This window comes from Dermacentor variabilis, chromosome 1 (genome assembly GCF_050947875.1).
Source record: "Dermacentor variabilis isolate Ectoservices chromosome 1, ASM5094787v1, whole genome shotgun sequence".
Classification (NCBI taxonomy): Eukaryota; Metazoa; Arthropoda; class Arachnida; order Ixodida; family Ixodidae; genus Dermacentor; species Dermacentor variabilis.
Genome location: NC_134568.1, coordinates 168,761,948 through 168,786,290, shown reverse-complemented (window position 1 = coordinate 168,786,290; position 24,343 = coordinate 168,761,948).

Genomic DNA, 24,343 nt, shown 5'->3' with positions numbered 1-24,343 from the left:
CCCTACTGTTTTAAACAGAACATCCACAAAATGAAGCCTAGAGAGTCAAAGCAAGAACCAAGCACTCACCGCAGACAGCACCACGTCGCAAAGTCCATCTCACCGCTGCCAGCCAGTTGTTAGGATTGGGAGCTCAATCCCATCGCTCGTAATCAAGTTGTCAGTCGGGCATGAATTAGAAGGTAGCTGGCCCATGCCGCCGTCCAACTTATCCACGCTGAGGACGTTGTTGAAGGGAAGGACTGCTTCTCATCGAGAACGAGGAATATGGGTTTATTTACAGTATCTACATGCAGTTCATCAGTCCAGCATGACTGCGAGAGAAGGTACATCAGTCAAACATGACTGCTTGAGAAAGTACATCAATCTAACAGGACTGCTTAAGAAAGTGCTGAGCAGCCGCACAACAGCGGTTTATAAACACTCGGTCCTCCCCCAATACCCAGAGGACGGAAACGGCCGTCCAGTTATCGTAAAGAAGTCGCCTGTCTGCGGGACGGTTTACACACACACACACACACACACACACACACACACACACACACACACACACACACACACACACACACACACACACACACACACACACACACACACACACACACACACACACACACACACACACACACACACACACACACACACACTGCCTTGCGCGAGGTCCACGGTCCAGAGCCGACGTCAGACGGACTTCGTAGATCTCGGGGCTTTTGTCAGGAAAGGTGCCTTTCATTCCCCGAGCTGACCCCTGCAGCGCGGCCGGGTGCCCATTGTCTTGCGTCTTGGACGGCGCGTGGGAAGGGGCCTTCTTAGACGTTGCCGTGGCAACTCCCTCGCTCATAGCAGAACAGGTCGGCGTTGGTGGGTTCCGTAACAATAGTTGGTCCACCGAACGCGTTTAGTCACAACGGCGACGAGGCTAGAGCATACAGGTGGCGTTCCAAGAAAAGTTGACGCCCGCTGTCGCAAACAGCTGGCAAAACTTTCACGTCAGCAGGCCGTTCTTAAGAATGTCAAAGAGCTAGCCCAGCGCAACTCCAAGTAGTGCTAAGGAGCGCACGCCAAAGAATCAAAGTACATTGCCATGCAATTTGGACGTGAAAACTAGAATGTGGGTATATTGGGTGTACCATTTGACTAAATGTCAACAAAACTTTCAAAATACAGTATGTCATACCAAGGTGAAAATTCTCACATGCTCTAGGCAGTCATCTCAACATGGTATATTTATGTAATGTCTCTGATGGAAAAGTCAAAATCAAGTATGCTCTCTGCAGAGAAACACATAGGAGCAAGTGTCATTGAAAAGTTAGAAATGTGTTTAATATAAAAGCTGATTAGTTGTGAGAAGTGACTGCTTTTTGTCTTGCCTCTCAACAGATACATCCACGTGATAAAAAAATAGTGGTACAATGAAATTGCATATTTGCTTAGTGACACGATACACACTTTCAATGAGCGCAGTGCCTGTGTTCACTATAAAAAGCAACAGCTCATGCTTGGTTAGGTGCTTACATACATTTCACAGCTTTAATCGCTTACATTTAACAGCACGGGAATTCAAGGGTGCAAATACAAACCACTGTCATTTTGTATTTTAAATGCTGACATGAAGCGGACGGATTTTCATGTCTCCCCTTTTATCTATCTTTGAGAGCTAACTTTAGAAGTATGGCTTCCTTTTAGGTTCCAGAAAGGGGAAGCATTGGGGGAAGAGATTCCCACGTTTAAGAAGTCATTATCGTTTACGTGCACGCTCGCTAAACCAGTTTGTTAGAACCGCTCGTGCCTCCCGAAGCGAAAGCAAGAAGCAATTAAGGCCTTTAACTGTGTACACCGTGGTGCAAACCTTACGTCTCAGAAGCCAGAGAGTCACTTGGAATTGAAAATTATTTTAAAAATATGAAATTGTAGTTTCTCCTGTGAAATAGTCATATGATAGCTTCTGGCAGGTATTTGATATCTTGATTAGGGTGACTCAATCTACTTGCAAACCAAGTAGGCTAGGGGAGGTAGAGATGCGTTCAATGGAAAGAACTGAGACCATCTGGGTAGAACATTTGTTCATCAATTGGCGGATGTAAACACATAGCGTTAAGCAAAAGCCCCTTAGTTTCATGGCTTCTGTAGACATGTTTGTAAGGCAAAATAAAATTAAAGCACTTTTGCACATGGTAAATTTTTGGACTTCAGATAGAGTGCATAGTGAGGCGATGTATTAATTTTCGCAGACGCATATGTACTTGTTTTGAGACGAAGGTATGGTGGCTAGAAAGGGGTATCCTTTCTAGACACCATAACGAAGGTTCTGTGAAGTGTGATAATTTTACTTTAGCATATCTTAACCACTTCAGTAGGAAAAAAGCTTTGGCTTCAGATAGTTGGTTCATTGCGCAAGTATATACATAGTCGCATGCAAAATCCACGTGCGTGGAAGGGATATGTGAAACAAAGTGGTGCCTTTCTCAATTTATGATTTGCTTCTTTGTCTTTTTCGTCTACTTAAAAAAATTTGCATTAAGTAATGGGGTTTTGCGTGCCAAAACCACTGTCTGATTATGAGGCACGCCGTAGTGGAGGACTCCGGAAATTTCGACCACCTGGGGTTCTTTAACGTGCACCTAAATCTAAATACACGGGTGTTTTCGCATTTCGCTCCCATCGAAATGCGGCCGCCGTGAATGCGGACAGAAAATGAGATTACCTGGATTAGAAATCTGCCACACACTGCACGTAACTACGCACGAAATAGAAGTACACACTATACGGGCAAGTAAAAATGCGCTACTCTTTACAGTGCCGTCGAGAAAAGGAAGAAATCATTTGCTACAGTAAATTTTACCTAAGATACGCGCAGCTATGTTTGTTTCACAGCGTCGAAAAATATTCCCGGCTCTCTCGCAGAACCAGACCACGCGACAGTGCACAGCCGATACCAAGCAGATATCGAATCTTTGGGTTGAAATACAGCAGCAGGAATGACCTAAAGATGCGCCGAGAGCGATGCTAGCGTGAGCGTACCTGTACGAGAGAACCTGTACTGCTTCTTTGGAGCTTAGCATGCGCTCCCGCGTGGCTCCGATCATCCCGCGCGATTTGTGTGCAGAACATCGCGTACACGCCCTTGCGCGTTTTGTGCAGTAGCGTTTGCGCAGTGAGCTAGCTTCATGCACGCGTCTTTCCTTGCCGCCCAAACGGTGCTCGAGTGCGGCGCTTAGCTTGAGGTTACAATGCGCGGATTGGCGCTGCTTTCGCTTCTGCAAGCAACACACTTTCGGATCGGTCCAGCTCAAAGAGGCAGCAGAGAACGGTGGCGTACTTCGGTTATCGCTTATTAAAAGTGTACAGCACGCCTTGATTGGCAACACGCCACGCTAGATAAAGATGCTTACTGCGGTAGTGATAGGCGATAAGGCGAACCCATTGGCGGCTGCCCTTAAGAAAACATGAGATGAGTTTCACATAAAATCCCACGAGTTTCGACATCACAGCCATTACAATTTCTGATGAGATATTTTGGAATTTTTTTATCTGTTTCTACTGTAAAACATATTGGCCACCGTCTTTCTGTTGAATTCCAGATGAGCATTCTTCTTGTGAGCATGAAATGTCCTCCTAATGTGCGCTTCAGGGCAGTTTCCTTGCGACTTTCTCATGTCTTCCTGATGAATCTCTAATGAGCTTATACATTAGATTGCTGGTGCTCATAGCACTCCTATAACGAAATTAGCCACCACGTGTGATAACATTTTCTGATGTGTCCCAATGGCAGTCAGACCTTATTTAAACATGTTACCTGTACCTTAATGTACCTGACTGTACCAGGAAATTCGAAGACCTGTCACGTGTATGCTTTCAGCCTGTTCGCGCTTGCGTCCTACGGTGCCCACAGCGCGTCCGCTGCTCAAAGGTAGCGTCGTCCGTTGTCAGCGCCTGTCTTATCGCCACCGGCCGCGCTGCCGCCGTGTCTACTTTTGGGGAACTGCACATGCGCATAGTCACCGTGTTTGCAAGTGAATTTCGCATTCTTCCGCTCCCTGAAACGTGCTCACTTGGGATCGTATCCAAGGTCGATCCACATAGGTCGCGAAGCTTCGGGCGAAAAGCGGTTCAGTACAGATTGTCACCGACGTCAGCAAGGGGGGTTACGGGAGCAGCGATTGAACCGCGACTATGTTTGGAGGGAACAAACATTGGGAAAGAAAAAAGCGTTTTTTAATTCAAGCGAGACACAGTTACATACTGTCGCGAAGACAATGTAACGCGGCCTTCTTTGCTGTCTTTCGGGGAATTTTGTGGGGTCCTTGACGCGGGGCAAACCTTTGTACCTCGACGGCGCCGCGGACAGTGCTGCCGCGCGGCCGCCGCCCCCGCCGCACCTGACGTCACACCTGCACATGTCGCGTCGTCTTCTCACGCTCGGCTGTCAAAGGCCAATTAGTTATGGTCAGAGTGCTTTTGTGTACGGAGTGTTGACGCGACCATTTCTTGACCCCTTGAACTCTGCCGCTTATTGGATGATGTCGGCTTGCCTGATTGGTCGGAGTAACGAAGTAGCCCATTGGTGGAGAAAAGTGTCTCTTGGATGCTGGGGAAACTTATTTAAGGAATAGTTTGGGGTAGTTTAGGGGGAGCAAGTAGACAGCAGCAGACGGCGCATCTTCACCAGGGGAGACCAGGCCGGTCAGGCAGGCCGACGACGACGGGTATGACATCGTTTTGCTTGTATATATTTTGTACAGTTTAAACTTAAGGTAAATACCAAGAGAATAAATCTAGTTCAAATGCTACTCTCGTCGTCGTACCTGCGGATTTGGACTTTCACCTGCCAGAGCTCATCCCCATTCTTCTTCCGTCTCCCTGGTGAGTTGATGCGTCAGATATCTCACAGCTGTGCGTCACTTCGCTACAAAGTGGTGGAGGTGCGGGGTACCGAAGTCCACGCTCTAATATCATCGGCCGTGGCAACAAACCCGAAGAACCTAGCTCTAACAGCTCGACCATGACCGAACCCCCTACTGTCCTCGCTACCATGCCCATCCCTCAAGCGGAACCTTTCATCGGACCGCCAGTCTTTAGAGGCACGCCCGAAGAGTCAATATGCGAGTGGCTGCTTTGCTACGAATACGTAGCCTCCCTCAACAACTGGGATGAAGGGACGAAAGTAAAATTTTTATATTTGGCATTAGAGGGCAATGCAAAGAAGTGGCACACCACGCAAATTTTAACGGGTGCCCCTAATACATGGAAAGAGTGGACGACGCTTTTAAAAACGTCTTTTACAAGTCGCCACTCAGTTGAGATCGCATATTTGCGGCTCCAAAACCGAACGCAGCTGCCATCAGAATCTCACGAAGATTATTATTATGACGTTGTGCAGCAGTGCGCCAGAGCCAATCCATCTATGACGGAAGAGGAGCGGATGCGGCACCTCATGCGCGGATTGCGTCCGGACGTGCTGGAAAAAATTCTCATTGCAAACCCGGACAGCTGCTCTGCTGTCCTCGAAATTTTACGCCGAATTGATTGGGCAGCTTTTTTGATAGAAGTGACCGGCACCCATTTCTCTGCCGGCCGGCAGTCATGCTACCCATTCGCCTCGGCACCTGCCGCCGGAGTGACACCCGCTGGAGCAACAGTGCAGCCGCCTCCAACATGTCTCGCCACCTGCGCTGCGGCAGAGCGTCACTGCCCGCGAGAGGCCACCCACCGCGACAGGGACTTGAGGACGATTGCGGACTCTATAGCCTCATTATTTGACCGCCTGAAAGGTATCGAACAAGATGTACGTCGTCCTCCAGTGCCTTGGCCAGCGGGAAATACCCGTGACGACGACGAGCGACCACGCTGCCAGCTATGCGACCGCATCGGCCACTTTGCGCCCCAGTGCCGGCAATGGCTCCAGGAAAACGGACCCCAGGGGAAGGAGCAGCGCTCTAACTTTGAGCAAGGCAACTCCCGCACGCTTCCCCGACTGCCGCATGATTCCGCGCCAGCAAGCGACGAAAATCCCTTACCGTTGCTCGTGCTGGATCATGTGGACATCGGCGAAAAGCAAAGAGAGGATTCCTGGTTGCAAGAAATAATACAGCACCTAGAGCAGCCGAGTGCGCCCGTTGTCAGAAAAATGAAAAGAACGGCACGGAGCTTTCGGCTGGTCGACGGTGTATTGTACAGAAGAGCGAAAGGCTTTCAAGAAGATCGCGCAGCACTCGTTGTCCCCAAGTGTTTGAGATCGGAGGTTCTGAGGCACTGCCATGACGACATCACGGCAGGCCACCTCGGTGTCAAGCGCACATGGGAGAAAGTTCGCCGCCGCTATTTCTGGCCAAAGATGTTTTGCCACGTCACCAAGTATGTCCGCTCCTGCTCTGACTGCCAGAAAGAGCCACTCGCCCCCAGGAAGCCAGCCAGTATCGCCCCCTTTGTGACCTTCAAAAATGAGCCACCACTTCAGGTGGGCCAAGGAACTCAACGCGGAACCGAGGATGCCAAGAAAGCGGCCCACCAAATGGACTCTGCTCAGATTCTAGCCGACCAAACCGGCAACAAACGCGACGCTTTTAATGTTGCGCGATTAGGACCGTGCCACGTCAGGGAGTGCTCCGATGATGACGACGCAGACGGCAAATCTGATAACGAACGTCCAAAGAAAAAGAAAATGTGTTGTGTTCGTCGCGTTGTGCGTCAATGTAGTTGTGGTGACCGGAGGCATGCCACGTGTAATCGTGTGTGTGAGATGTCGACTAGTGATCGAGGACAAGCCAAGAAACCGCACGGGACTGAACTTTACTCCAACTGGAGGACATTTCATAGGGAGGCTGAGCCTCGAACCATCGCTTCGTATGACACAGACATTGATGTGTATTACAGCTCAAGCGAATAATCTTCATTGTTAATTTTCTTGTGTAGCGCGCGCGAATGAACTTTGGTGTTACTTTTCTTGTTCACTTTGTTTCCATTTTGTTAAAACGTGTTTGGTGCTTTGTTTTATGTGATGTTCCATTTTTCTTACGGTTACTTCAGTTTTCTTATATGAATCCCCAAATGTACGTGTTTAAATTGTTAATTTGGTTTTGTAGTAGTGCTTTGTGACGAGTGGGACACTCTTTTTCGTAGGGGGGAGGTGTCGCGAAGACAATGTAACGCGGCCTTCTTTGCTGTCTTTCGGGGAATTTTGTGGGGTCCTTGACGCGGGGCAAACCTTTGTACCTCGACGGCGCCGCGGACAGTGCTGCCGCGCGGCCGCCGCCCCCGCCGCACCTGACGTCACACCTGCACATGTCGCGTCGTCTTCTCACGCTCGGCTGTCAAAGGCCAATTAGTTATGGTCAGAGTGCTTTTGTGTACGGAGTGTTGACGCGACCATTTCTTGACCCCTTGAACTCTGCCGCTTATTGGATGATGTCGGCTTGCCTGATTGGTCGGAGTAACGAAGTAGCCCATTGGTGGAGAAAAGTGTCTCTTGGATGCTGGGGAAACTTATTTAAGGAATAGTTTGGGGTAGTTTAGGGGGAGCAAGTAGACAGCAGCAGACGGCGCATCTTCACCAGGGGAGACCAGGCCGGTCAGGCAGGCCGACGACGACGGGTATGACATCGTTTTGCTTGTATATATTTTGTACAGTTTAAACTTAAGGTAAATACCAAGAGAATAAATCTAGTTCAAATGCTACTCTCGTCGTCGTACCTGCGGATTTGGACTTTCACCTGCCAGAGCTCATCCCCATTCTTCTTCCGTCTCCCTGGTGAGTTGATGCGTCAGATATCTCACAGCTGTGCGTCACTTCGCTACAATACATTCAACCAAAATAAAATTCTTGGTCAATTTTATATATTCGTGACGAGTTAAGATAATACAAGTTTATTCAATTGTATTATTATTAATAAGCGCATTTATTTTCGGCGCCCATCGTTACAGGGGGCGTTGACACCACTATCACTCGCAATGCAAGTCTTGAAATGGGCAGAAAGGCGCACTCGTAAAGTTCGCCAGTTGAAATACGCCCCCCTCACACTTTGCGCTTTCTTGCTTGTCGAAGTTTGTCTGAATTTGGTGACGCGGGTAGCTTCATCGCTTCTTAATCTGTTCAGTCAAAAGTAGTGAGTTACGACCGCCAGATAATTGTGTAGTTGTTTTCGTGCGACTGCGCCGGCCGACGAGCCTGGCGTCCGACGATAGGATCAGCACTCTACACCTGCAGCTTTCGTCGGCCTCCAAAGAAAGTATGTTCTGTGCAGGGGTGCGATTTCGACAACCGTACGGCTGGCTTTTCCTGCATCGCTTACCGCGCTGAAAGCTCGAAACGCCCATCAAGTCAAAGGAGAGGGCATTTGAATGTATAGCTCCAAAAGTAGGCCAACAAAACAAATTTCGCGCCTTCGAAAACAAAATCACGTCACTTCTGTTTTTAACGGACATGGCGTCACATTATTTTTTTTCCGCCGGAAGTGTTCCCACCACATACAGATGGCGCTAAGCCCCGTGGACCGCCGTGTTTTGAACGTATGGGCTCCTATGGAAGCTTCGTTACCAGGTATATTTACCTTGTATCCATGGCTATGTCATCTAGTGTATGTTAAAACAACGATGGCATTTGTACGCCGGCGACGAGATGTTAAACCATTATGAACTTGGGCGATGATGAAGCTAGTCTAACATCGCAGTTTCTACGTAGCGAAAACGGCTACGAAAGTGGGGCGGTCCCGGAGATAGGCGCTTCAAAGCGCCCGCTGCAGCGACAGCACGAGGAACTGGCCCGCGGCGCACGCTTCAAGCATTTCAGAGCTTACTGACTTTCGAACGAGAGGAGTACGGGCGCGCTCGTGGCCTAATGGTTAGGGCACCGGGCTCGACGGCCGATGCCACCCTATCGGTAACGCATTATTTTCTTTTTATGAAAAGAGGCGAAAGAAGAACCTACCTGCCGCAAAGTGACAAGAATGAGGCTGGAACGCTTCGCATTAAATATCTGGGATGTCTTCATATGCGAGTCCTAATTATTATATGCTGGACTCAACTGCTACACAACAATAAACAACTACGAAAATCAACTTAACCCAATAAGTTATTTGTTGAAAACACTCAACGGTAATATTGTTGTGCAAATGTTGAGCGAGCTCAATTACTTTTGAAATTTCGTTGAACTCAGTTGTTTCAACAATTGCCCAACAATATGTCAATGGTATATAAGTCATTTTTGTACGGGAGGGGAAGTCACTACTTACCTCGTTTAATTAAGTGGTTTTACGTTTTGATGACATTTTTGCATATAGGATGTAACCTGCAAGACATTTATGCACATCTTTATTTGCTATGTTTCGTAATTTAAGAGAATGTTATATGATAAATTTTTCAGCAATTGAAAATAATTATGTATATTTATTATATACTGTATATTTATATATGTCATTTGTACTGACTAACGCACTGCTTTGTATCACTGATTCTACATTTCGCCTTACACATTTTCATTTATACATTTGTACACTGCACACACTAAAGTGTACAAACTTTATTTTATTGTGTCCCCGTTGTCATGAATACGGGCAAGAACCTTGTGAAGCTGCAAAAAGCAGCTTTTAGTTCTTGTCCCAGCGTTCATCTTTTGTTAATGAATGAATGCGAAATAAAGATTGATTGATTGTAATCGACTCATTGACGTACATTACTTTTCGGACATATGCTGTATATAATGTGCCCAATTTCGATTCGGTTGACCCGCCGTGGTTGCTCAGTGGCTATGGTGTTGGGCTGCTGAGCACGAGGTCGCGGGATCGAATCCCGGCCACGGCGGCCGCATTTCGATGGGGGCGAAATGCGAAAACACCCGTGTGCTTAGATTTAGGTGCACGTTAAAGAACCCCAGGTGGTCGAAATTTCCGGAGTCCTCCGCTACGGCGTGCCTCATAATCAGAAAGTGGTTTTGGCACGTAAAACCCCAAATATTATTATCGATTCGGTTGTCTAATTGAACAATTATTATTCGATTCGATTTCTCTTTGTCAGTATTCGATTCGGTGTCAAAAGTTACTATTCGCGCACCAATGCAAAGAGAAAGCATAGTGGACGTGATTAGGCTGTTCTATTGGGAGACAAACCATGCATACTTCCGGCGCATTTTTGCCGTGCTGTCGCGGATGCACGGGAGCATCCGCTAGGGAGCCCGCTCAGCCCTCGCGCATGGCATCGGGGATCACGTCATTCGAGTTTCAGAGCTGCAGTATAGTGAAATGGTAAGACAAAAGCGGTAGAACAGAACGTTCGTTTTAGGAAATCTACACGTGCTCACCGCGCAAGCGTTATGATCGCGATGACCATCGCAAGTACTCGCGCATAGCCTTGCGCACAGCGCTCAGATGTCTTTCCAGGTTTAGCTGACAGCCATTTTTCGTTGATTTTTGCGAAGGACAATTTCTCTGCCTTCCCATAGCGTCCGATGCCAGGTCCTCACACTAGCCTTTGGAATAAGATGCGAGGCTCTTCACAAGCAGCAACTGCATAAACATATAGTTTGCTAAAAAGCAATTTTTTTATTATAAACGCCTTCAGTATACATAGCGTAAGTCGTGCACGGGTTCTCTGCCTTTTTAGCGATGTCCCCGGTTTTCCTTTACTTTTCCGTTTTTTCTTCTGATGAATTCGGAGGCTTTCGAGCGCATGTGTTCAGTTGCGCATGCAACGGAGGAAAAGCTTCGCAAAATGAAATGTCGCAAAACTCTGCTCCATCGGCTGCCATGCACCGCAACAGGCACACGGCAATCACTGCAATAATTTTTTAGGGTACGATGATTACTCGAAAAAAATTTGCCGATGATTGCGTTACTTCCTAATGCAAAATTTGAGCGCAGCTCTTCAGCTGTTTCGGCTTTTCGATATATTGAGGCAAATCATTCGAGCAAGCATATGTATAGTGACAGACAACTTTTTATTCTTCACACATATTCCTCCTTCAAGAAACACTCCACTCCCAGTTGTTCATTGTCATGAAGGAAGCTTTCTGGTCGGAGCAATTGATGGATATATGCTCGACTTGCTGCACCAATGCCTGGTTCTCAAAGACGACGTCTATGCAAGTATTTCACGAGGTTGTCACAGCCGTGGTAGGCGCTACGAGCGAGCCGCACTGACTCCTGGGTCATCTCGACGGCGGCACGCACTTCCTGGTCTTCTCGGCGACGACGCCTAACCTCTGCTTCGGCGTAGCGCACTTTGGGATTCTGGCGACGACGGCACTGGGCCTCTGCTGGGGCAGCTCGTTTAGCAGCAGCGGCAGAGGAAGGACTTCCACCGGTTGCCTCGCTCATGGCTCAAAAAGAACTGGCTGAGAATGAACTATCTATATAGGCAGACGGATTATATTATAACATAAACCGTCTGTGAGCCTCGGACAATCCGTCTCCTGTGGAACATTTCGCACCAGCCGCCGCAAATGGAACGTCACTTGGCGCAACTGCCTCGCTTATCGGGAGGTCGCGGGAGGCAGCGCGTAGGCGCATAGGAACGTTGCGCCGCGAAGAGATGGCAGCGACTGACTGACGCCGCTGACGCTGCTAGCGAGTCAACTGTTGTGTTCGTGTATATGCTCCCGCAGGGAGCAGAGTTGCGCATAGGTCCGGCATTATGTTCCTGCTATGCAGTGAAGCCACTCCTCGCGCGCGCAGAAGGCAAATGCCGCGCGGTGTTCCATTTGCTTTTTTGTGTGCTGGTCGCGAGCTACATGCGGCACTGTTCGCAAGTGCTCAGCAAGATGACACTTGTTAAATGCAGGATATGAGCCCGAACCATCCGAAATTTTATAGTCTGTAGGTACATATATAGACGCAGGAATGTGCATCGAGGGCAGGACCCCCTCGATCCCCCGAAATAAAATCCTGACTATGCCCGTGGCTCGAACAGCCCAAAGTTCGCGTGCAAACCCGCAGTACTTTGCAACAAAAAGGGGTGAAATGTTTTTAAGCATGCATATGAAGTTTTCTCGCAGAAGCCGGAAGGCAAGGAATGCTTTAAAGAATGTTTAAAGAAAACTTCACACACGAAAGGTGGATAATTATGTCAGCGCATTTTGGCTGCCGAAACCAGCCGAATAATGATCGTCGCCAAGCGAACTATCAGTGCTGCAGTAATGTCAGTGACCGTTCACAGAGCGTCATTTATCACTAGCCTCACTAACCGTCGTTCACAACAGCTGCACCTTTCCGATATATGCGATGCAGACACGTATATTTAAACGCATTTCAAATGTTCAGATGCGCACATTTTATGCATAGCTTAATTTTACGATTCATTCACACCTCAGACTAAAGAGCTGCTTCGTAGCAGCAAATCTACAAGTGGAAAAAGATTCAAGGTGCACGAATTTCTAGATCAAATTTATTACGTACTAGGGAATGGACAACTAGTGGCTGCTGGCAGCAGGGCAACAGTGCTGGTTCTTGGAGCCTTGGGAGGCAGAATTCAAGGCGACTGGAAAGGCAACAAGCTATTAAGAGTAACAACTGCTTATTATTATTGCATTAATCACACCAAGATGGCAAACTTGCAAAGTAATTATTCACAGATTGCAGACTGTAATATGACAATACATCTTTCTTGATCGCTCCATACTGGTCAGGTCAATTTACTATAACACAGCGCTTACTAAACATACAGGCACAATTTTACATTCCTCATGTCGAGTAAGGCCGATCTAACAAGCAAGATATTGCGGGCGGTAAATGCTGAAGCTATTACAGTCGTCTAATAAGCGAGAGCGCGCGACGTTTTCGCTTACTACGCAAAAAAAGAACACTAGCACATCAATAAACGTTACATGAAAATTAATAAAAAACAGAAGAGAGAAAAACTAGGGTACAGCGGGCAAATTATACCTACAAGTATTTACACTGTTTTGAAGAGACTGTTCGAGACCCACATAGTCAGAACAATCGTACAAGCAACACAGCAAATTGGGCGAGTTGGCAAGTTAACATTCTTAGCGTTTATGTGCAGCGCGACACGGACATATCGTTCATTCTTCGTCCCGCTCCGTGTCGCGCTGCACATATACACCAAAAATCGTTCAATATGCGAACAACCTCTCAAGCCAGGTGTACGCATCTCGGCGTTAAAAGTGGTGTTACTTGGGATAAATGTTGCTTTACTGTAAACAAGGCGAACGCACCTCGTATATCCTGGTCCCCTTCAGAGCCGGCCGGTCTCGGCCAGTATGCAGTAGCCATACCAATCGCCGGCGCACACCTGTCCGTTCGCACGGCACCGCGTATACGAAGCTGTAGCGTCGCCAAGAAAAGCCTACCTACAAGCAGCGCCCCCTACGCCCATTACGGAAGAATCCTGGTGCGACAACTGGGTGGGGGAGGAGGAGGATCACGGGAAGCGCGGCGCTCGACACGGAGTGGAATAAACGTTTGAGTTTCATCCGAGTCCAGTCTTTTTATCTTGAACAGAGATGACTCCCGTGCCAGGAGCAGACATTGCAAACTGGCGACGAGGATGGGATCATGGCGTTTGGGAACAATGACGATCGGTGACACCCAAGGTGTTGGTCCGGTTACTTCCTCTATGATGTCTAGCTGAACTTTCCCCCTGCGAGAAAACGTTCCTTTTAGTTTTATCCGAGTCCAGTCTTCTTATCTTGAACAGAGATAGCTCCCGCGCAGGGAGTAGACATTACAAACTGGCGACGAGGATGGGATCATGGCGTTTGGGAACAATGACGATCGGTGACACCCATGGTGTTGGCCGGTTACTTTCTCTATGATGCCTAGCTCCTCCAGGTGTGTGAGCTCAGTCTCCAGCGCTTTTCTCATCTGGGAAGGAATACGACGGTGTTGTCGCACGACTGGTTGGACGTCTTGTGAGATGTTCAGCTTGACTTGAAAGTTCTTGAGCCGACCGACCTTGCCAAACAGCTTTGGTGCTGTCATTCTGGCTACTGCTTTAACCTTTTCTGGGTCAACACTGACTCCTGCAGATGAAAACACATGCCCAAAGAATTTAAGCTTGTTAGTGGCTAGGTGCGACAACTGGGTGTGGGAGGAGGAGGACCACGGGAAGCGCGGCGCTCGACACGGAGTGAAATAAACGTTCCTTTGAGTTTTATCCGAGTCCAGTCTTCTTATCTTGAACAGAGATACCTCCCGCGCCGGGAGCAGACATTATGGAAGCTTTGCCACCTTCCGTGCGGTTTGGTGCGCTGCACCACGTCATACTGGAATACAAGTGTCACTATGATGTGTTTCGTATCACTTCACCAAGGTCCTTGACTTAATCCCTTCGAATACCGTACCTGCGACCCGCCGCCGATGAATGCAACGCATGCTCGACGGTCCGCTGATTGCAATGTCGATGGCACTGACGGAAACGATCAGTCGTCGTCGCGCGCGTAAATTTGGCTTCGCAGCGGCGCAGTTGAACATTTGACGTCATTTTACGCCAGGTGATAGCACTCGGCGAATAGCGATACGAGTGACGCCGGAAAAGTTATGCGCAGCTCTGCTCCTATGGGGGCGAGGAGTTACGGAGTCGCCATCTGTCAGAAGCGCCTGCCTTGCGTAGTATGAGGGATCACGCGGCGCGCTCCTCATAGGTTTCGCTTACGGCACCCAATAAAAACACCACGTGGCAGCCCTCCTGGACATTTATGTAGGTACTCTAATAACGAGGGAAGTTCTTGACTGTCGATATAAGAACCTTGTGCAAACTGAAAGCACAAAATCGTTTACAGACGCTATCTCTTTACCGAATACGTACAGTGAACGCCACTGCGCGCGGTCGCCACGATGGAGTCTCCCGAACCGGCTTCTTGCGTGAAAGGTAGGCAAACGCTGAGAGTAAACTATGTGAAATATGTTCTTATAGGGGGTTGTCTCTATGTCCAAATGGGGCATAACAGAATGAAGCCTCAATGCAACGATTGCACGGGTTGGCGGCGACCGACTGCGCGTCTGCGTGCATGTCCGCACACAATGTTTTCCTTTCGCTGTGAGCGCGTTTTTGCACCGTGCCGTGAGCTTTAGACCTCAGCATGTGAACATTTGACAGTACACTAACAATCATTGCTGCGTGGACGCTATCAGAACTTTTCAAAAATAATTTCGTTATAGAGACTTGACGCCTACGGCGACATGTGATCTACCGTCGCGACGATTCCATCTTTTTCTGTCGTCTAAATTCTTGGACATATCAATATTATTTCTCAAGTTGCGTCGCGCTGTATGTTTATCGGTTTTCTCAGCGTGCGATTTCCCTCTGCTTCTTTTTCGTAATCCAGTGCATTAATTCATAACACAAACATGACAATATGTCATGCCTTTCTTTAATGTGCGTCGTACCGCTCCCTTTCCGTTCCAGTGAACTTGCCAGTATCTAGCATCAACAAGTTCATAGACCAAACCGTCATGACATTAGCCGGGCAGCCGGGCGCGGGCGATCGTCTCAGTGCGCGTTTTCTGCTACTCACCGAACATCGCGCAGTCCCGGCGTCGTAGCAGAAATCTTCCTCATGTCTGTGCTTGCTGCATACCCGAGTTCTAGCCGATGGCTGTCCGCCGGTTCTAAGTTTCGCCAGCCAAGCTTCACGCGGCTCCTTGCCCGGCGGCTGCATCCGGCACTGCGGCACCGAGCAGTAGCCTACCATGTTGCACGCCTCCAAAGGCAGCCCCTACCTTTATAGTACTTTAAGATGTTGTCAAGCAGACACCCAAGGCGGTAAAGCCTCATCAATTAATCAGAACCGTGGCGCAGGTGGGACTTTAAACTTTCGTTTTCAGCTCGCTTCGGCGCTTCCGAAGCAGCCGACGCGGCCGCTGTGTCCACGTGATCCCTCATGCCACGTCACGCTGACGTTGGCGCCAGATTTTCCAGTGGTGCAGCTCGCCCCCAATACAGGAACACTAGTCAACTGAAGGTGGCTCTGCGTTTTGCCTTGGGAAGCGGGCACCGTGATCCGCTAATACCGAGCCGGTGCTTCGGCAACCGGAGAACACCGCGCGCTCTCGCGTGTTCACCGCCACGGAGGAGGGAGGGGGGCAGGGGTACACGCAGTGGCGAACGATGCCGCCTATGCGTTTCGGCTTCGGCAGCAGCACATCATCGAGATCAGCCGCCACCGAGCCGGCGGTCTGATTGCCGCCGCGAGGGGTGGCAGTGGAGGAGGAGCTAAGAGAGAAAGGCTCGCGCCGTGCGCGAGAGATGGCTGCAGGAGCGCGCGCAGCTAGAGCAGCGCGCTGGCCCGCCTACAAAGCTGGTTATGGCGAGGGACAACGGCGAGGCACAACGGTGAAGGCGACGCGAAACGCAGGAATGGGTGCGAAAGAGCTGCGCTCTAAAAGAAAATGGGCAACGTGGGCGCACGAGCATAATGTGGGTGCAATGATTCCGCGGGTAAATACGACATATCTTTGCACTGGAAGACCACCTTGTGGAAATCATGTGTTTCGAAACTTCACTGGGCGTCGGAACATGGGACATTCGATTTGTCGCACGCGGCTTGGAACGCTACATATCACAAAGCCATCCACACTTTCCGCTGCAGTCGGGGAAATAAAGGCTCGCATATTGTTTGCTGCTAATACTATCATTCAACCGGCGTCGCGTAGAATACTCTATACCAAACACAGCGTGTTAGGATCGGTCTGCAGGGGTACTGCTCTGCAAAGCTATTTCAGCCCGCTGCACGTGCTTCAATCGACCCGCGGTGGGGGCGCCCTACAGAGAACCAGCGAGGACAGCGCTAACCAACCATGAACTTACTTCAGAGAACTGCGGACTACGGCTGCTCTGGAATTAAGAGGCGCCGGCTGGGGTCGGGCGTGACCAACTGACTACGGGGACGCAAGACAATGGACACCACGACGGCCGCGTTGCGAAGGTCAGCTCCGAGTGCTGCGAAGGTCGTCTGCTCTCGGAGGGGGGCAGTGAAAGTGCGTACGTGTGTGTGTGAGCCCTCCTCCTCCAAAAAGGCGGGTATTCTACGATCACGTCGAACGGAGTGTTTATATGCAGCTGTTTGTCGCTGCTACAGTGTGCTCGTCGTCGTGCTCGTGATCGTACTCCAGAGCTCTGTGCTCGTGAGCTGCGTGCTCGTCAGTGTGTTTGGAGCTTCGTGCTCGTATGCTGTATGTTCGTCTGGCGTGCTCCATTTGGGAGCCACGCTATACTGTTGAAGATATACTCTTGTTCAAAATGTAAATACTGTAAATAAACCCTGTACGCCTAGTTCCTCCCAAGTTCCTCTCTACGAACTTCAACCCTTACAAATGGTGGCAGCGGCGAGATCGTCCGAGAACTCCTACAACTGTATGTGAGCGGTGGGATCGTCCGACAAATCTTACAAGCGCACCTCGCCGCGTGGGGAAAGCAAATTTCTAGATATCGTCGTACGCACCTGGGAAGTAGGATGAGGTGAGTATACTTCAAAAACGCCCCCGCAGTCACCTGTGAACAAAAGTAAGCACCTAGGAACTTTCTGGAATCTTTATCTGGAATTCTCCTGGGCACAATAGCCTAACCTGCTGGCTAGCTGGCATGCACTCGTCCTGTACCATGCAGAGCGCTTTCTTTCTTTCTTTCATTTTCTTTTATGGAACTATATTGAAGGCCTGGTTACAGACACATGTGCTTGAGGGAATGTGGGGCCAGCGCAGCGATTAGGCTGAGCCAAACACTCAAATTTTCATAAAGAATCCATCCACGTTTTTCCCGCTTTGTAAGTGGCGCTACCTTTGACAAATATTGAAAGTGACGTGAAACAGCTTGATATTTTTTGCACAGATGGCGCCACCACCAATGAGATTATTTATTGGATATTTTTTTGCTAGTAATCACTAGCACTCACAAGTAAAACTTGTGAGTGCTAGTGATTAAAAGACACTGTATGGCTCTTCTAATGGGCAACACTCTTTATGAATTAGCGTGTATAGGAAAAAGAACAATTTTCACGGATCTGACCAGCAGATACATTAGCTAAGTTCACCGCTTCCTTGCATACACCTTAATAAACGTAAGACAATTTTCGTAGGGGCTTGCTGCTTGATTATTGATAATTTCATTTTCAACTTGAATGGTTTTCCCCTTCTTCGGCAATGCATGACCAATGTAGCCATAATTTACCAATTTGAAGTTATAACTCATGAGCTGTTCATCAGAACATAAAACAACTGCGCATCGATCATTAGTGCACTGTAGCCGAGAACGTCACCAAATGTTGTTGGTCTCCATTGAAAAGGAAAAAGAAAAAAAACAATATTCATTCATAAACGTTTATTCTTTTGCTTATATTAATTGGAGCCTATATAAATTTCTAATTGCTTTACACGCAATATCTCTTCATAGGAATCTTGCATAACTTCTCATTTGAGTGCACAGCAAACTTAATTTTGTTATGTTGAATAGTTTTGCCGGAAACGCGAAACAACGGAGACAAGTACAGCAAGAACGCCGTTTACTGCTCACACTGTTTTGATTGCCGTCAGGTAACGCTTTAAGCTGGGCAATAATATTAGGGGTCATTGGAAAGCGCAGAAAGCAAGCTTTCCAATGTGATATAGTTCGCACCCGTCGAATGAGCGCATTGCGTCCGCAAACGATGACTAAAATGCGGAGCGCGTGCCGCCGGTGTGCGGCCACCGCCTTAATTTCTTCCATCTCCTCCAACAATAAGCCGTTTTGAAGAATTATTTCGCCAGAATTCTCCTCAGACGGCGTTTTACAACTTCCTGTGCATGACCAAAATGTGCAATGGCTGTGGTGAAGGGCCCTTAAGGAGGTATGGTAGGGTAAATGGTACATGTTAGTTTTAACGTAATAGCTTAGAAATGGCTAGAGATATTCGCATGAAATTTCACATGCTTACAAAAGATACTCTTGGGTGCAACACGAGACACTTTGTTTGTGTCTAGGTGGTTTGTCTTTCCTGAGGCCCACTCCAAAAATATTGGTGTGTTTAATTATTTGATGTACCTTTTCTCTGCAACCACGCAGAGGAATGTGAAGATATTACACAGTGTCATTCTAAATGCCCATAGGTTATATCTGATCTAAAGAGATATCATATCCACTTTGGAGTTTGAAACCCCCCAAAAACATAGCTCTGCTTGCACAAAGCTGCAATGGGGGTTTCTTGCAGTGTATATTTTTCCAGGGTTATCATTCATATCAACAGATATTTTTTAGTTCAGAATATTTATGACTGGTTGTAGTACATGTGTAGAACGTTTCACTGGAATTGGGTGAATACATTTACAGAAAAGGTACATTTAATTGGAACAATTCATAAGAAATGCAATTTGAGAAAAATGAAGTTTTATGTTCAAATACTACTTGTGGATGCTCAAAATGCTCCAGGAGAATACATTTCACTGCTGACTTTTTGCATGTGTCTCCAAAACCTTTCTTAGTGTTACTTTTTATCCGTCGTCCTTCCTTGCTCTCGACAAAGTCATAGAATCCTGCCCTGCCAACAGGCTCTTTGTCCATCCCGTCGAGGGCAATATTACAAAACAGACCTGCAGCAAATTGAAGGGCCTCCAGAACAGCCTTTTGTGCAGAATTACCGTCATTTTAGTAGGCTACAGCATTGTTAGTTGCTGTCTTCAATGTGTAAGCACGGACAAAGTTTTCTTAGTGCAGCGGCACGAGATGAGTTGGTCCAGCGACTCATTCGTGTTCGTCCATGAACACATTTGCTCAGAAGAGCGGTTACCTTTAAAGTTCTCTTCCTGCGCCACTTGCTGGACGATCGTGCCATCTTTTGGGCAAGTAATACGTTTGAAACTCGAAACAGAGGCGACCACGACCACGTAAGCAAAAGCAAGAGTTTGACGTAACGTTTCTTTTCTACAAGGGACTATTACGTCAAACTCTAGCATCGAGTTGTTTACAAATTCAACTTCGGCCTGCCATCTGCTAGCCGCCTGGTTAGCTCAGATGTTAGAGCAGCTGCCCCAGAAAGGCGCTGGTCCCGGGTTCAAGCCCCGGACCAGGACGAATTTTTCATCAACTGCGATTGTTTTCTTTCGAGGAACCCGTATGGCATTCCTTTGTGGCAATTGCTAGGATTGGGTGGATGTCTCAATTTCTTTGGATTAATATATGTTTCTTTAGAACAAATCATTTCATTACCACACACACACACAAGCAAAAAAAAATTGGAGAACGCTTAAGCTTCGGCTTCAAGAGTGGAACGCGACAGCGTTCCCGTCGACCCGCCAAGGGGTATAAGACAATGCGCTACAGCGCAGCGGTCACTTACGAGGCGCCCCGCATCGGACTTTACACCCACCAATCACGCGGTGAGCGTCGAGCAACGCAGCGTTCAGTACGGCAACGAAACGTGCGCCTGAGCAAGCGGTACGAACCAGAAACTCGGTGTCTTGGAACGTCGTGATCGGCACGGACAACCCGGTGGCGCCGCGCCTCGCACCGGTCCCCGCACAGCCACAATGCGCGCGTGGCGCGCCACCTGTCTGGGCAGCGCCATACATTGCGTGGAGGGGATCTTCTGTGTTTGCCGCAAGATGGCTCTGCGTGTGCGGAAAGCGCAGAAGAAATGTAGCGGAAACGTACTTCGCTACGCGTTTAACTGCGACTTCTGTAATTTACATGCTCATAATTACCGATATACACAGCAGTATAACTTTCTACGGCACGTTTGTAAGTCAACACCGCATTCACTAGAGGCGTTTTTGTCCCAACTCGACCTATCGAACTATCGGCTAGCGGTATCGGCTATCGCCTATCGGCTGAGCGGTAGCGTCTCCGCCTCACACTCCGGAGACCCTGGTTCGATTCCCACTCTGACTATCTTGCAAGTTGTTTTATTTATGAATTGCCTGCCCGGATTTTTCGCTCACGGCCAACGCCGCTGACACCGACGACACCGGCTTTTCTGCGACACGAGCTCCTAACGCTGTCGCGTTAAAAACACGCCGTAACGAAGAAAACCGAGAACAACGATAAACAAACCGACCTCCGCCCGCCATTTTTAAACGCCAGGGCGCACGGCACACCTCGGCGCGACATTTGAACCGCTTGGAGCGGGGTGCTCGAGGAACAAACCGCGCTTCCGCACGTTTGTTCCTCATATGCAGTGGATTTTTCCGTGCCAAAATTGGAAATTCGATCTTTTGGGGGGAGGGGGTTTACCCTACCATACCCCCTTAAAGAGGCAAGCACTATCCGTTTTTTTTAAGGTGCTGTGCCAAATGAGATAAGAACACTATATAAATATGCGAAAAAAGTATCCTTGCAATTAATGTTACTAATAGGGGTTCGTTGCAAACACTGCAACAGGTCACCGAACTATATATAGGCGGCATCAAAGTGCGCTCCTTTCTCCTGATGGATGATGCATCCACAGCTGGTGTGATTTGTCAGTGATGTTTCCATTACTAACAAGGATTTGCCTAAGCTTCTCAAACCAGCAAATTAGGGTGCTATCATTGCGCATATGCGCCGCGTTAGATTGGTTTCAATGGAGACACCACCATATATTAATGTCGGCCACTTCCGACACGTTGCTCGTCCATTCGCACCAAAGCCGCCTTAAGGAGGCACGGTCAGTTTAAGGAGATATAGTATATTAGTTTCAACGCGGTATTTTAGAACCGGGTGTGGGTATTCACATCAAAATATATGTACTCCCAAAAGATGCCAGTGGATGAACACGAGAACCTTAGTTTTTCGATAGATGGCTTACCCCCCCCCCCCTTCCTGTGGTCCATTCCCAAAATTTTAGGCGTGTTTAATTATTCAATGTACCTTTTCTCAGCAACCAGAAATAGGAATGGGATGGTATTAAGCAGTGTTATTGTACATACCCATAGATTATATCATATCCTCCTTGGAGTTGGCGTCCAAAAAATTAGTCACTGCATGCAGATACAGATAGGGTGCGGTGTCTTGCAGTGTAATTTTCTTCCAGCATTATCATTCGTAACATCAGTGATTTTTTTTAGTTCAGAATATTTATGACCCGCCGTGGTTGCTTAGCGGCTATGGAACTGGGCTGCTACACACAAGGTCACGGGATCGAATCCCAGCCACGGCAGCCGCGTTTCGATGGGGGCGAAATGCGAAAACACCCGTGTACTTAGATTTAGGTGCACGTTAGAGAACCCCAGGTGGTCCAAATTTCCGCAGCCTCCCACTACTGCGTGCCTCATAATCAGAAAGTGGTTTTCACACGTAAAGCCCTATAATTTAATTTTTAAAGAATATTTGTGGCTGGTTGCAGCATATGTGTGAAAAGTTTCACTAAAATCGGCTTAAAGGGAAGCTGAAGAGTCTGTAGAATTCAATAAGACGCTCATATACGGATGCGGGAACCTTATAAACCATGAAGGTAAAATTTTGGGGGGGATGTTTCACTTAGGAGCGACGCAATCGTCGGTTAAAATTGCGCTGTAGCTCCGCTCCCCGTCGCGCGCCGCGCGCTGCTGCTGACGCTGACGATGCGAGCGGAGACCGGAAACCGCGGCTTAGTGACGTCAACACTGGTGTTCCGCTTCTTCGCTGTCTCCGCGACCGTGCCTGACAGGGCTTATCTCTGCGTGCGTGCCGTCCTAATCTGCTTCGCTCGATCCTACATTCCTTTGTTTGTGTGTATATAGGAGTGGTAGTTGACGTGCGCAGCATCAATTGAACTTGTAGGCCGATCATGCCGGCGTTCTGTGCAGCCTACGCTTGCACGAACACCAGCGGCCGCGACGATGTTCCGATGTTCCGTTAGTTCCTGCAAGACAAGAAGCTTTCAGCTAAGTGGGAGGCTGCTGTGAAGCGAAACAACTTCAAGCGCTCAAGAACAAGTGTTGTACTCTAACCACTTCCGTGACGATTACTACCGGAGTTTATCAATAATGCGTGCTTTGGGTTCTCCTAAAAAAATAGTTAGCACGCTGAACGGAAGGTGCATGTTTATCGCCCACTCTTGACGCAGGTTTCATCGTCAAGCGCCGCGAATTTTCTATTCGCACGTGTGTTGTCAACAGCCTGCATGCAGCTACCATAACGCAGTGCAAGCGTAAAGTTTGCATGTGTTGGAAAGCCTGCTCACGCCAAGACGCTGCGCTCCCCCTTCTCTCGCACACATAAGAAACCGACCATCTCGCGTAGCCGACGGAATTCGCCGGTTACAAGTAGCGTGCGGATGGCGCGCTGATGAAGGTTCTATACTATACATGCTACAACAGCCGGTAAACTTTTCCCGCGTTTAAACCGTCTGTATAGATTGCCGACAGCTTTGGGGCAGCGCACAAATGCTGAAGATCGCATCACCGCTTACGTTCTGCGAGGAGGCATGCAGGAACATAACACTACAGTTGTTTGCCCGGAAACGTACTCACTGGAACGCTGAATGCAGCTTCGCAAAAAACATACTCGCCAAAGAACATTTCCAACATAAGGAGATGCTAACACTTCGCCTTCGTTCGCGTGGAAAGCAGTGCTTGCACCAGCATTTTTTGCTTCTTGGAGAGGCCGGCTCTTCGCAATCGGCTCGTACATGTAGTATGCACAAGTATGTGCGTACGTGTAGTATGTACAAGTATAAACCCCTTACAAGTGATCTTGCACGTGACAGCGACAGCGCTACAAGCGAGGCGATGGCTGTCGCGTTCACTCGCCGTCTGCAAGCCGAACTCCACGCGAGCGACGGCTTTGAGCGACGACTTCCCGGTATGAGGGCAGCAATATACGCGCCGAAACTAGCGTGACGCATGCTTTATCAACTTAAGTTGATGTATTTTACTGAAGAAGGAGCATAAAATATTTCTGAAGGTCTTGCACTAGGTTCTTATTCTTGCACGTGTAAAATTCAATAGTTTGCTCGTTCCGTGCGACAAACAGCAGTATTTGAGGTATGTACATCCAGTTTCGGCTTCGCACAATTGGCTAGTCGCTCATAGCATTTCCGGGCGACGAGTGACGAGTTCTAGATTTCTAGAAACGAGCGATCGAGCGACAACACCGAGCGATTTGTTCAAGCGATGGTCCGTTTTGTCGCTCGAAGCCGTCGCCTGTCACCGTCGCGCGTAAAATCGCTCTCGTGGAGTTTGGACTTAACGCCGAACTCCTCAGAAAAACCCAAGCTCTCGAAAATTTCCATGACCGTCTCAGCAAAACACCACCAAACTACTTTGCACCATGCTTCGTGTGTAGCGGCAGCAGTCCGTCCGGACGAACACAATTGTTGACGTCACGAGGCGCCCGACCAATCACAGGCGGAAACGAGGCGCGCGAGCTGGGCGTGTCTGCTGCTGCACTTTTCGTCGAAATAAAATATGTTTGCGGTTTCTTTCGCTTAATTTCGATGCGATATTCGAATTCAGAGGCTTGAAAACCA